This window comes from Gigantopelta aegis, chromosome 1, assembly GCF_016097555.1.
Source record: "Gigantopelta aegis isolate Gae_Host chromosome 1, Gae_host_genome, whole genome shotgun sequence".
Lineage (NCBI taxonomy): Eukaryota > Metazoa > Mollusca > Gastropoda > Neomphalida > Peltospiridae > Gigantopelta > Gigantopelta aegis.
In genome coordinates this window covers 40,464,883-40,475,423 of record NC_054699.1, presented here as the reverse complement: position 1 = coordinate 40,475,423, position 10,541 = coordinate 40,464,883, and positions in this window count along the sequence as shown.

The window sequence follows — 10,541 nt, the reverse complement described above, 5'->3', positions numbered from 1 at the left end:
TGAATTGCTGGTTATTATATCACTTGGCAGGGCTGTAGATCTCACTAATTTGAGTACAACAGGCTTTGTCTGTTCTGAGCATGCCAAGGTCTTTCTAATGTTAATAATAGCTGGAAAATTGTTGTACATGGGGTGGGACGTACAGGCATAGCCCAGTGGTAAAATGCTAATTACCTGATGTGCAGTCAGTCCAGGATTGATCCCCGTTGGTGGGCCTATTGAGCAGTGTACCAGAAACTGGTATATCAAAGGACGTGGGATGGTGAATATAAAAGTCTTTAAAATCTACTAAATGAAAATGTAGCAAGTGTTCCCTTTCTCTGTCAGGGGCAAGACGTAGTCCAGTGGTAAAGCACTCGCTTAATGCGCGGTTGGTTTGGGATTGATCCCTGTCACTGTCAGGCATGTTTTATTTAACGACTTGCTCAACACATTTTATATATGGTTATATAGCATCAGACATATGGTTAAGGACCACACAGATATTGAGAACGGAAACCCGTTGTCGCCACTTCATGGGCTACGCTTTCCGATGAGCAGCAAGGGATCTTTTATATGCACCATCTCACAGACAGGGTAGTACATACCACAGCCTTTGATATACCAGTTGTGGTGCACTTTCAAGAATGAGAAATAGCCCAATGGGCAGGTACCATTATTACAATTTTTTCTTTCTTTTAATTAAGGGTTCTAAGACAGGGCTTATAGAATTTTATAAAAATCAACTAGCCATGGGATCAGTGATTTTAAAAATGTACTAGCCATGATTAAAAATGTACTAGCCCTACTTTAAATAAATACAATTTTACAAATAGTAATAATCAGATATGCCACCTAAAGAGGGAGATTGAGCTTAAAAATCCTTAGATTGGTGTAGAAAGGGGGAGCAAGATATTCATATTTACAAAATATGTAAATGCAGCATTTGACGAGGATTTTTTTTTTCACTAGCTGTCGGGCTAGTTATACTAATTATTTACTAGCCCAACACTGAATATTACTAGCCATGGGAGTGGGGCTACCATAATCTAGAAGCCCTGTAAGATTAGCTTGTTTTGTTTAATGACAACTAGATCACATTGATTTATTCAGCATCAGCTATTGGATATCAATCATTTGGTAATTGCGACATAGTCTTTAAGAGGAAATCTGCTACAGTTTTCTATTAGCAGCAAAAGAATCTTTTGAATTGCACTTTCAGCACAGAACAGCACATACCACAACCATAGATATACCAGTCGTAGAGCACTGGTTGAGACAATAGAAAACCCAGTCAAAGAATGTAGTTAGTTTTTTTGTTTAACGACACCACTAGAGCACATTGATTAATTAATTGTTGACTAGTTATGGATAGTAAACATTTGTAATTTTGACATAGTCTTAGAGAAGAACCTCGCTACATATTTCTATTGGTAGCAAGGTATCTTATATACACCATCCAACAGACAGGGTAGCACATAATACACGTTTGATATACCAGTTGTGGTGTACTGGCTAGATCGAGAAATAGCCCAATGGGCCCACTGACGGGAAACCTACTACATTTTGCCTAATATAGCAAGGGCTCTTTTATATGCATTTTGCCACAGACGGGCAAGCACATACCACGACCTTTGACCAGTTGTGGCGTCTTATTTTATTACATTTACAATCTACACAAGGAAACTGGTTCAGGGATGTGATACTCATTTTCAACAAGCATTGAGAGTATTGCTAATGCAATACACGTTCCCTACCGGGCCCAACAATTTTTCTTGTGTCCTAATTTTAAGGGCCATAACTCTGTGAAATAGGTAAATTGCCATTAAAGTCGAATTTGATCTGTGATACTACTACATGATAAAGAAAACTGACGACACAAAATTTCAGTTCAGTATTTTTGAGGCATTGTGAAAAAAAATTCTCCACTGAAAACTGAGAACAACAAACATTCTGCGAGTAGTACTGCTAATGCAATTTTAAGGGCCATAAAAGTTGAATTTGATCTGTGACACTACATAATAAAGGTAATTAAATTTCAGTTCGGTATCTTGAGGCATTGTGAATTATTTTCCATGGAAAACTTGAGAACAATGGACAGAAGGACAGACGAAACCAGTAGGGCAGGGTTCGAAAAATCCACTAGTCTCCAGTTCTGGCTAGTTAATTTTTAGTCTGGGCAAGTGGAAATTAGCCGAAGTTTCTGTGAGGGCTAGCGACTTACACAAACATTTGTCAAACATTGCAGCAGGGGACTTGATAATGTGTTCCATCTGTCCATGTGAATGTAGTGGTTGTAAAGGTGTTGTTGGCATGGTAACACTGGCTAACTGCTATGACAACAGTTTGAGGACACGGTGTCACTGTGCTTGTAAGTGGCCGACATTTTAATACTTGTGTATGACCTTTTCTGTGAACTGTGCGTATATTGGTAAGTTCTTTCAAATAAAAATATCTGTAGTGAGCAAAATACCATTTAAAGTCTGAACCACATTGTTAACAACTACGATAAATTACTCCCCTAGGCCTGTAAATTCCTGTAATACTTGGGTCAGTAAATTCCTGTCATATAATTTCAACTAGTATCCGTGTACCAGCTACAGTTGTACGAAGAAACATGAGGGGTCATACTGAAAATAGGATGAAATATTTTGTGTCTAGGGTGCCAGGTAGTCGAATATGCTCCCCATTATATCTGAAACCCCATGTTTTATGTCTGGATCTACGGTAGTCGAATATGCTCCCCATTATATCTGAAACCCCCATGTTTTATGTCTGGATCTACGGTAGTCGAATATGCTCCCCATTATATCTGAAACCCACCATGTTTTATGTCTGTATCTAGGGTACCCGGTAATCAAATATGTGGATGGATTTATGGTACCAGGTAGTCAAATATGCCAGTATCTGAAAACCCCCAGTTTGTTTTTTAATTTACTTGTAAGATGTATTTATATATTGGTTGACACTTTGCTTGTAGCAGTGTTGTCATCTAAAGGACTTGATATGGTGGCGTACAGCCTACTCATTTAAAGTCGGACCTTGTTACAGCGACCAGCGGGTTTCCGCTCTCAATATCTGTGTAGTCCGTAACCATATGTCCGACACCATATAACCGTAAATAAAATGTGTTGAGTGCGTCGTTAAATAAAACATTTCCTTTCCATCCTGTATATCACGGTCATTTAGGTTTAGTACCTATAGCCATGACCGTGGTCAGTGTGTACCGAACACAAACAGAAGCACAATTTCAGTGCGTGATGGGGCGGGTCGTAGCCCAGTGGTAAAGTGCTCGCTTGATGCATGGTCAGTGTAGGATCCACCCCTGATAATTTACACATATTGTCTTAGAGAGGAAACCCGCTACATATTGTCTTAGAGAGGAAACCCGCTACATATTTCTGTTAGTAGCGAGGGATCTTTTATATGCACCATCCAACAGACAGGATAGCACATAGCCTTTGGTATACCAGTTGTGGTGCACTGAATTGAGCGAGAAAGGAAACCCGCTACATTTTTTCCTAATGCAGCAAGGGATCTGTTGTATGTACAATCACACAGACAGGATTGCACAAACCACGGCTTGGACATACAAGTCGTGGTGTACTGGCTAAAACGAGAAATAGACCAATTGGCATACCGACGGGGATCGATCTTGGATCGACCGCGCGTTAAGCGAGTGCTTTATTACTGTGCCACATCCCGCCCTTCTGTCCAAGAACGGGAGGATAGTTGGGGAGGGAGGAGGAGGGGCTCACACACAACAACTGGCAAGTGGAAAGCAACACTGGTATCCCGATCCTGGGAACAGAAGAGTGAAAGAGATGCTTCCATACCATTCTACTTACAGGACTATTACAATATGTCGCAAAAGACTAAGTCTCTAGGTCGTCAATATCTTTAATTTTGATCCCCGTTCAAATATTACTAACTCTTATTTGGGTCTGCCACCCCCCACCCCCCCCCCCCTTGTAAAGTCTGCATCCCCCCATTGTTTTTTTTTTTTATTTTAAATAAAAATAATTATGTAACACTTATATTGTATGTGTACTTCTAGCTATAATTACCAACGTAAACATTGTCCCTAACCCTAACCGTTTATGTTAACAAAACAAAGTATTGTTTGTTTTGTTTAACGACACAACTAAAGCACATTGATGTATTAATCATCGGCTATTGGATGTCAAACATGTGGTAATTCTGACAGTCTTAACAGAGAAAACGTGCTACATTTGTCCATTGGTAGCAAGGGATCTTTTATATGCACTTTCCCACATACAGGATAGCACATACCACAGCCGTTGATAATAATAAATCACTGGTTGAAACGAGAAAAAGCCCAATCAGTTGAATGGATCCACTGAGGTGGTTCGATCTTGCAACGCAGGCACACCAGGCGAGCACTCAACCGACTAGGCTAAATCCCGCCCCAGAAACATTTGGTAATTTAGACATATAAGTACTAAGAGAGGAAACCTGCTACATGTTTCCATTAGTAGCAAAGGGATCTTTTATATGCACCATCCCACAGATAGGATAGCACATACCATGGCCTTTTATATACCAGTCGTCACTGGCTGGGACGAGATATAGGCCAATGGGCCCACCGACGGGGATCGATCTCAAGACCGACCGCACATTAAGCGAGCACTTTACCGCTGGGCTACACCCCGCCTCGAAACGTTTCCTTTAAAGTCAGTTCGAATTGCCACATATGCTCAATTGGTGCAGAGGAGTGGATGTTATAAGTCACACTGAGTATAGTATCAGGCGCGGGGGCTCAAGCCCCCCTCCCCGCACCTATTTTTGGTCAAACAATATAATGTATTACAAAATACAAAAAAAAGAAGCAGCACACTTTGGCCGTCCACTTGTCAAGGACCTTTAAATTCTATTTTCCAAAACAGCGGGCATTGTAGTGAGATACCACTCGTCTTAACCGTTTGCAACCCTATATAGCTGTTTGGTAGTAATGCTATAAATAAGATTAAAATATTTAATGATTTTTTTTCCCTGATTCTGGCATTTTCGTTTAATTCGAGCAAAAGCCCCCTTACAAAAATGGAAGCCTGTACGCCTATGGTCTTAACATCGTTTCTAGGAAAGAAGGAAATGTTTTATTTAACGAAGCACTCAACACATTTTATTTACGGTTATATGGCGTCAGACATATGGTTAAGGACCACACAGATTTTGAGAGGAAACCCACTGTCGCCACTACATGGGCTACTCTTTCCGATTAGTTGCAAGGGATCTTTTTTTTGCGCTTCCCACAGGCAGGATAGCACAAACCATGGCCTTTGTTGAACCAGTTATGGATCACTGGTCGGTGCAAGTGGTTTACACCTACCCATTGAGCCTTGCGGAGCACTCACTCTGGGTTTAGAGTCTGTAACTGGATTAAAAACCCCATGCCTCGACTGGGATCCGAACCCAGTACCTACCAACCTGTAGACCGATGGCCTAACCACGACGCCACCGAGACCGATCGTTTCTAGGAATGCCCTTGTATTTTTAAACAGTTCGAATCAATATTACAGAATACTTGAGCATAAACGTACGTTCTGGCAAAAACGATAGTTACTCGGGCAAAATGTGAAAACCCGAGGCCTTTTTATACGCCCGTCGATGATGGGTCGTATTATGGTATGGCGTTGTCCGTACGTTTGTTAACGTTTTCTTCTCCGGACCATATTTTGCATACACATGCATACAGGACCATCAAACCTCACACGTAGGAACACCTTGGGATGGCGATGTGTCGCGTACTACTACTAGTCTACTGTGACCTACTTTTCATGATCTACTGCACATAACAGTAAATCCTTGTCCAGACTATATCTTTCATACAGGACCATCAAATCTCTCATGTAGGAACAACATGGGATGGCGATGTGTATTGCACTATTACTAGGTCACCGTGACCTACTTTTCACGGTTTATTGCACATAGTAAATCCTTTTCGGGATCATATCTTGCATGTGCATACAGGACCATCAAACCTCACATGTAGGAACAACTTGGGATGGCGGTGTGTAGTGTACTATTACTAGTCCACTGTGACCTACTTTTCACGGTCTACTGCACATAACAGTAAATCCTTGTCCAGACTATATCTTGCATACAGATGCATACGGGACCATCAAACGTCACATGTAGGAACAACTTGGGATGGCGGTGTGTCGCGTACTATTACTAGGTACATCAGTAGTTGGTCCAAAACAAACTGTTCATCCATCCCACTGCAAACATTTCACATAATTAGAATTAAATCATACCCGTAACATATTCATTAATATAGATATGATTTTCCATCAAACTTCTGATGGGCGTGTCATGTACTTCACCGGTACTCTTGGTACCATGTATTTTCATCATTCTACCCGCAAAATTGGTTGTAATGCATGTCAAAATGCGTAGCGATTCGTTTACAACCCTATATTATTATATATACTGAAGGCCAAAAGAAACTTTACCATTTTCAATTTGGAATTTATGAAAAAATTGTTTTTAAAAAGTAACTCAATCCAAAACACATAGCCCAAACACAACAATAATGTATGCAGAAAATTATACCCGCCCACTGCACGTTTTGGGTGGGACACACAGCAAAAGTGAAAAACTCGTGCACTATGAACAACAGCAATTGCACGTGCAATAAGGGTATAAAAACGGTTTAGACGGCATGTCAAACATCCACACAGATAAAAAAAAAACCCACCATAGGAATGCCACGACTGACACCAGAACAACGCGAGAGAGCCCTGGGTATGATACAGATTGGTGCCACTCATGCCCACATCGCCAGAACCTTCGGTTGTTCCCGTGTTACTGTTACAAACAGGCAAACAGGGCAGACATCAGACAGGCCAAGAACAGGCAGACCCAGGGTGACTTCGCCCTGTGATGACCGGTACTTGCGTACCTTGCATCTACGAAATCGCTTCCTGACAGTGACGTCATCAGCAATGAATGTCTTAGGTCACAGTGTTAGTAGACAGACAGTGGCCAGGCGACTCAGGACTCGTGGAATAAGGGCTTACAGACCATATAGAGGACACTTACTGACACCACAACATCGTCGTTTGAGATTGACATCGGCTAGGACTGTACGACGACGTTGGCAGCGACGTGATTGGCTGCGGGTTCTTTTCACTGATGAAAGCCGGTTCTCTTTGTTCAGAGTTGATGGAAGACAGCGTGTGTACCGCCGTAGTGGAGAACGAGTGGCGGCTTCTTGCGTTCAGGAGGTCGTGCCATATGTTGGAGGGAGCGTCATGGTGTGGGGAGGTATTTGTGCACAGGAAAGGACACCATTGGTCATCGTTCACAGAAACTTGACAGCTCAACGTTACAGGGATGACATTCTTCGTCCAACTGCAATACCATTTCTCCAACGGCAGCCACGTGGCGTCATTTTTCAGCAAGACAACGCCAGACCTCATACAGCCAGAATCGTACAGAACTTCCTTGGAGCCAACAACGTAAACGTATTGCCGTGGCATGCACGCTCCCGAGACATGTCCCCCATAGAACACCTCTGGGATGTTTTGGATCGCCGTGTTCGACAACGACCACACCCTCCAGCCAACCAACAGGAACTGATCCAGGCCCTTCAAGAAGAATGGCAACGCGTCCCACGTGACCTCATCAGACGACTGATTTTTTCTATGCGTCGGAGAATTATTGCTTGTATTGGGGCAAGGGGTGGTCACACACGCTATTAATGTGACTTGTTATTGAACTTGAGTGATTGTCTGTATGCTTTGCATGTCGTCCATGAAGTTGAAAGCTCGATTTGTGTACACCACCTCGCTTTGGGAAAATGTGACGTCATTATCAGAACTGAACCGCAAAAGAAACGCGACACATGTGTGGCTGAGAAAATATGTTTCAATTTATTAATATCAAATATCGTTTGCCTGTGTTCAGGTAGTGGGGGGATCCAGCACATCGAGATTGTAGGGCGTGACATGTTCAATACCGTGTATGTCCTCCCTGGGTGTTCAAAACGGCCATACACCGTCGGTACATGGAGTGCACGAGGCGGTTCACAAAAGCCATTGGCACCTGTGCCCACACCCACAGGAAAGCTGCCTCCAGTTGCACACGAGTTGTCGGCCGTGGGACCACCTAGTTAAGCCGTCTCTGGATTTCATCCCACAGGTGTTCAGTCGGGTTCAAATCAGGGCTGAGAGCCGGCCACGGCATGGTTCTGATGTTGTGCTGATGCAGGAAGTCCATGGTGATCCTGGCCGTGTGGGGGCGAGCATTATCCTGCTGGAACACGTGGTTATGGTGACGCGTGAAGAAGGGCACTATGTGAGGTGTCAGAATCTGGACAACGTAGCGCTGCGCTGTGATGCCATTCCCTCTGCCTGCACCAACATTTTGGAACAAATGGGGCCCAATTCTCTGATTCAGGCCTATAGCACCCCAAACCATGATGCTTTGGCCACCCCACTGGTCTCTCTCCAGGACACATGCGTCTCTGTAGCGTTCACCCCTCCTACGCCACACCCTCACTCTGCCATCCGAGTTGGAAACGCAGTACCGGCTCTCGTCAGAGAAGACTATCAACCTCCATTGTTGATGCCGCCAATGTTGGTGCTGTGTAGCCCACTGTAGTCGTGTCTGACGGTGGCGGGCGGTGAGGACAGGTCCTCGAGCGGGACGTCGGCAAAACAGGTTGTTGGCGGCCAGTCGACGTCGTACCGTGTCGTCACTGATGGGTCGCTGTCCAGTGCCAATGGTCGCGCGAGCTGTCATGCTGGCCGTTCTGAAGCGATCATGGAGGTGTTGCCGGTTGATGTAGCGGTCCTGCCTGGGCGTGGTCACCCGGGGGCGCCCGCTGCGGTGACTGTCTGCAGTGCTGTAGACGATGGATGGTGCTGACATGGACATTGTAAGCGTTAGCAACAACCAGGGCATGCTGCCCGGCTTGCAATCGGCCGATAGCTTGTTCTCTCTGCGCTGCTGACATTCGGGTCATACCTGATGCGTGCAAATTACGAATGCCAGGAACGCGGTTCAAGTTGGTTTTTATACCCATAACCTCCACGAGATGCACGTGCATTTCGGTTTTCATGACAATTGTTTGCGACTGCCACCCACGGCCTTCGAGACAGGTGCGTTTTGGCGTGTCGTTTCATGGAAAGTTGAAAGGGTACCTGCAATTTGGGTCTCAGTCATAATATTGACAGTTACATCCTCGAAATAAATTGTTATAATTTACCATATAGAAATGACATTTAAAAATCTCGCGTTTCTTTTGCGGTTCAGTATATTTTACCTCACGCGACTATCTTTTGTTGTTTTTACACCAGAGTGATTTAAAACTATGGTAAAGTTTCTTTTGGCCTTCAGTATATATACGGTAGCTGTTTAGCAGCAATGAAAAAAAAAAGAGTATTATCCAGCTCCATAAAAAAAATCGAAGTATTTAATAATAACGAGGTATTTGATGACAGCCTCTTAAAGGGGCAGACCCTAGTTTTTAAACACTAAGGCATATTTTTCACCTAGACGTCTCAAACTGTAAAAATTGACACTTTACAATATGGTTAATTTACAAACCTGTAACAAATTTGGATAGAACAGAGCAAAACAAGAGTCTGTGACGTTGAAATACCCTTTAATATAAAGTAATACGCCACTCCATAACCGTTAGTTCTCAGATAAACGTGCGTTTTCAAAAATATGAATTTTTTTTGTGGTATTAGAAACACCAGGATAACTACAAACTTGGGTTGCACGGAAATGGATAATCTAAACAATAAAATAATATAAGTAATGTTTGATTTCAGTTATCACAAACGGCTGTAATAGTGAAACGTGTCTTAGTGTTTAAAAACTAGGGTATGTCCTTTTAATATAACACCTGCAATGAATCCAGTCATACTGTGTTTTAGGTGCATTTATTATTGTGAGGGGGCGGGTCGCAACCCAGTGGTAAAGCGCTCGCTCGATGCGCGGCCTGTGTGGGATCGATTCTCGTCGGTGGACCCATTGGGCTATTTCTCATTCCAGCCAGTGCATCACGACTGTTATATCAAAGGCCGTGGTATGTACTACTACCCTATTGGGCTATTTCTCATTCCAGCCAGTGCATCACGACTGGTGTGTCAAAGGCCGTTGTATGTACTACCCTGTCTGTGGGATGGTGCATATAAAAGATCACTTGCTGCTAATCGAAAAGAGTAGCCCACGAAGTGGTGACAGCGGGTTTCCTCTCTCATTGTCTGTGTGGTCCTTAACCATGTGTCTGACGCGATATAACCGTAAATAAAATGTGCTGAGTGCGTCGTTAAATAAAACATTTCCTCCTTCTTCCTTATTATTTTGTCGAACAACATCGAAATAAGTAAATAGCAGAAATGTACATGTATACTGGTATAAACCTTTTTCCCACGCATTAGAATTAGTACTAAACCAAATAACTTTGGTGCTCCGAACTTTTGATAAAGAAGTTAACACCACAAGTCCTGTGATTGGTGATAAATGTTTTGTGTGTTCATCTGGGCCAAAAATGTATGCAATTTTATTTCATCTTGTACCACTGT